We start from the raw sequence: 5,176 nt of genomic DNA on the forward strand, positions 1-5,176 counted from the left end.
GTATGTGACAAGGAAATGCAATGTTTGCTAAGCTCTAGGATAAAAATTAGGAATTAGTCCAATGCATGAATGCCATGCTAAGTTTTTTATTTTACATTTGAAATAAGAAATCTTTCCATCACATTTTATCTTATGAAAATAATTTGTACTCATGGATTGTTTTTTATAAAGATAAATAGGTTTTATAGGGACCTGAGACCCAGAGTATTACAGACTAAGGCTAACAGCCAACCAGAAAATAAACCTAAACAAAACAAGGGACAAACCCCACACAGATTGAAAGTCAAATAAAACAAAATCAACAGAGCCAAAAAATAGGGGAAAGCACTCAACTAAGAGAGTACACCAATTCAATATTTTTCTGAATAATCCTCTTGTTAATTTTCTCCAAATCCTCCATGATGAATTTGGAGGTTCCTTGGTCCTGGTGCCGGCTCCTGGTTCTAGTGCAAGGGCTCGAGCTAGTCTTCCCACCAGCAGCACTCTATCCACCCTCCGAGCCATTTTTTTTTTCTTTTCCCCCAAGGGAGGGTCACTGGCGATGGTTTTGGTTCTATAGTCGACCATCATGGAATTAATTTTCTCCAAACCATCAACACTATTGTTCATCGCCTCCTTATTGATTTCCACCATATTCTTCATGTTTTCCTTGATATCACTCACATACTCTTCTAGCTTCTCAATTCTGCGCTCATGAATGACCTTCATAGTTTCAACACCCTGAGATATCTTCTAGACCATGCTCATGATCTTCTCAGTTTTACTAGGCCCAGGGGATTCCGTGAAAGTATCAATAATTCCCTTAATCCCATCTTTTAGGGATCCAATTTCCTTATCCACCCACTTCCTGCAATTCTCCTGACTTCTAGTAGCCTCCGAAAACAGATTTCCTAGCACCTTCTCCTCCTTTTTCTTGCCTTTATTTTCTTTATTCACAAACCCTTGTTTCTCATTATCCACATTGATGGGGATGTCCAACCTAATCTCGTGGTCTAGGACTTTGGACCCACTATATTTGGTTAATTTCATTTTCTTTTTGGTGGGGGGATCTAGGTCTTGCATTTTCTTGCTGCTAGATTTGAACTTACTTGCCGCCCACCTTGGAGGATTGGATTTCCTGCAATGGGCTTTAAATTAAGTTGCTCCAAGTTCTCATGTATATGTTAAGTATTTTAGAAATTTGAAAGCGAATATATAGTAAATAAATAAACATGAAATTATAGATGCTTATGAAGGATGAAAAAGAAAAGCGCTTATACTGATTAACATAAAAATCTGATGTTGTTGTTAGATAAAAAAAGTCTATATTAAGAGTGCATCATTCAATGAAGAAGAGAGGACTTGATTATTGAATATTGCTCTTCACTATTGCTTAAAAACAGTTTAAAAATAATAAAAGGATATTCCAAGTCTGATTACCGATGAAAGCTAAACTAAGGACAATGAAAAAGCTAACTCCAAGTTAACTGGACTATGCATATTATGCATTGGACCCAAAACTTAAAAAAGACTGGGAAGTCTATATGGACTTGATTGTATGGGAGTGTGAAGAGGAGAAAATCAACATGTATATTAATTTTAATAAGGTAATCACTAAATCTTAAATCTAATGACAAAATTTAATCATAACTTATGTTATCAAAAAGGAGAAATGAAAATTGTAACAATAATGACACCGTGACGAATCATGGAAAGAGGAAGAGCATACATCAAGTGACGAACCATGATCCAATGAATAGCAAGGTATGCTATTCTATGGATTTGTGGGGAAAGGAGAAACTAAAAATGGATTCTACAAGCTATCAAGTTGTGTTATGCTAGGTCATCCATGGGGGAGAGAGAGGGAACATGGATTCCACTAGCTAGCAAGTTGTGTTATGCTAGGTGATCCATGGAAGAACAGATTCTCATGGGATAACAAGTTGTCTTATGTTGTGTGATCCGTGTGGAAAAAAAGAGTCAAAATTCTCTAGCAAGTTGTGTTATGCTAGTTCCACTCATCCTACAAAGGGAGTTCCAAGCAAAGTTCTCTTATTGCAAGGTGATTGATCAATGCAAATTTAAAGGAAATATTTTGACAAGTAAAGATTTCTTATCATAAGAAAAACAACTACAAGGAAGGTGTTAGTGGGACAACACAACTAGGATAAACAAACAAACCATAGCATGGAAGGATTTCTACAAAAATAAATTGAAAGGAAAGATTTTTTCCAAGCAAAGTTCTCATATCACAAGGAAAACAACTAGAAAGAAGTTGTTATTGGAACACCACAACTAAGATAACCAAACAAAGCATATTGTTCATAAGGAAATCCTTTATTGAAAAGGAGGTTGCATATATGTCCCCACCTTAAGATGTCAACATAACCCTATGTTGATGTCTTAAGGTAGAAAGAAAAGACAAGGATAAACACCTTCATCACCAAGGAGATATCCTTTAAGAAATAATGTACATTTCTATAAGAGTGGACTAAAGAGGCATAACTTACATTACTCCAAGATAAAGAGGCATAACTCTAAATTGAACCAAGGGAAAGATAGTTGTCAAATAAATATCTTGCAACAAGTGTAAAGGGATCCTTTTGAGGGATGCAGAATGAAAGGAGGAAGAGATATTTGCCTAAATATTTTTACCTCTACATGTAGAGAAGATATTTAATAAAGATGACATCTTTGAAAGGGGAAGGATACTAAGAATACACACCTTCCCTATTTCTAACAAATGTGCATTCTTAGTGAAGGGCTGCATACATTCACTAAGGAGAGATTATTAATAAAAGACATACCATTTCAAGCAAGGAATAGGTTCTAACCAAGGGACATACATATACGCACATGGAGGATAATTCTATGCAAGAAAGGACATCAATTTATAAAATATGCAAATTAACAAAGGAAAAGGAAATCATTGAAAAGAGAAAAGATTGAAATATTATTCTTGCCTGCCAAGCATGAAGACAAGAATAAGAAATACTATTATATTGCTAACCAAGTATGATTGCACATGAAACTATAAAACCATGAATCACAAAGAACCCCTAAAAGGAAAGCTTCTAATGTCACATAGAGAGCAACAACATAATAGGCGAAGGGACTACTGTGTCGACTTGAATTTCATCATCAGAATACTACCTGCAACATGTTAGTTTCACAAAACACAAAGGAAATGCTACAGGAAATCCAAACTCAACCAATGAAACTACATGAAATTGATATAAAATAAAACCACTATTTTTAACTTCATGATTTAAGTCTCATTGTGTCCTCCTCCACTATTCCTAGTTGCAGATGATGTGCTCTTAGACAAGCACTGATAGCTTCCAAGATGGAATTTGAAGAATGGACTGATAACTGATAGTTAATTGATACTATGATATGCAATGCAAATGATTATGCTAAATTTCTATAATTTGCTTCAAGATTAAAACTCACGGATGCATACGTTTTCATAAATTTTTAACTTGAAAACTCACTTGAAGATTAACTCTTTCTCAACTCAAACTCCCACATTTATAGACTTTGAGAGGACAAGATGATGTGGCCTAGATCAACGATCATGATCAGATTTGCAGATTTGGATGGCTGTGAGCAAAGGTGAAGGTTCAGAGAAAGGGGGAAGGAGAAGACAAGTGTCACTTATCTCACCTTGACTGGGCTGCTGACTGAGGGAATCTAGGGATGGTTGGAGAAGATTTAGGCATGAGAGGACAAGTGGACTCAAGTCCTTCCTAAGATATAGGGATGTTGGAGAGGATATAGAAGAAGGTTAAGAAATATGTGCACGTACACAATATTTCATTAAATTTTGGAAGTTGAAGATAAATGATAAATTAATATTTAAGAAATATTAATATCTTTAGCCACATTATTGATGAGTTGGCAAAGGAAAAATGAAGTGGAAATGGAATGATGAATTGGAAAAGGGATTAAATAATTTAGAAATTATTTAATATTTGAAACTATAGGATAGAATAATAACCATTAAATATAAGATATCTAATTGATTGAAGGAATAATTAAATATTAGATATTTAATTAATTGATTAGAGGAAAAGGATAAATGAATTAATTAATAAAATATTTCAATTAAATTAATTAATAGAAAGACACGAAATGAATTAAATAAATTAATCTTTTCAAATTAACTATTTAATAGAAGAATAAATATTAAATACATATAAAATATTTATTTAATCGCTCATAGCCATTTTTATGTGTATACATTTTGCCCCTCTTTGGAATGATGTCAAGACAACATTGTTTCAAAGATTAAATCAAGTCTCGAGTGTGCCTGATGGAGATAAAAATCCTAATTGTGTGCCCCCTTGGGAGATTGATCATGAAATTGTTGAAAATTTTGGATAAGCGATTGATCTCACGATAATTGAAAAGGTCCTTCAATTAAATTCATTTATGAAAAAATAAATAAAATTGCCCCATTTAAGAGCATTAATTATCCTTCCAAATGGTAAATATAAAATTAACCAAAGGTAATTTTCATTTCATTTGCATCCTTGTCAGTTTGTGAAGAGAATTGTCTTGGTGAGGTGGCGAAATGGTGATCCCATTCGAGGACCATTGATTTGAGCATGTTTGATGATATCGGTGACCTCCTGACTATGGTTATCCGGTATGTTCCTTATCCGAGCCCCTTTTTGCAACTTGTCGTACGATTTTCCATGTTTTTGGTGCATGTGAGGCTATTTTGAATTTTTTCAATTTTTTGCATCATGTTTTAACACTTTCATTTTGTTTGTTAGTGCTTATGCATTGGATGTTAACGCTTTCGATAGTTTTAGCGCATTCATTAGTTTTGTTAGCGCATTTGTGATGTATGTTAGCACATTTGTTTTGTTAGTGCTTATGCTTTGAGTGTTTGCATGTATGTTGAATAGGGTAGTGCTTTTGATTGTTTCACGCTTTTGTTCAAAGGTTTAGTGCTTTTTTGAAAAAGGTTCATGCATTTGTATGTTTCAGCGCCTGTCTTTAATAGAATAGTGCTTATGTAAAAAGGATTAGCGCTTTTATTTTAGATGAATTTGTTTGATGTTGTTCATGTTAAAATTCATTGAGATGATGATGTGATTGATGTATTGTGATGCACAATTCTGATTGATAGGTATTCGATTGATGTCTTGATAAATAAAAATTTGATAATGGTGATTGATAAGATGAA

This window comes from Cryptomeria japonica, unplaced genomic scaffold, assembly GCF_030272615.1.
Source record: "Cryptomeria japonica unplaced genomic scaffold, Sugi_1.0 HiC_scaffold_283, whole genome shotgun sequence".
Lineage (NCBI taxonomy): Eukaryota > Viridiplantae > Streptophyta > Pinopsida > Cupressales > Cupressaceae > Cryptomeria > Cryptomeria japonica.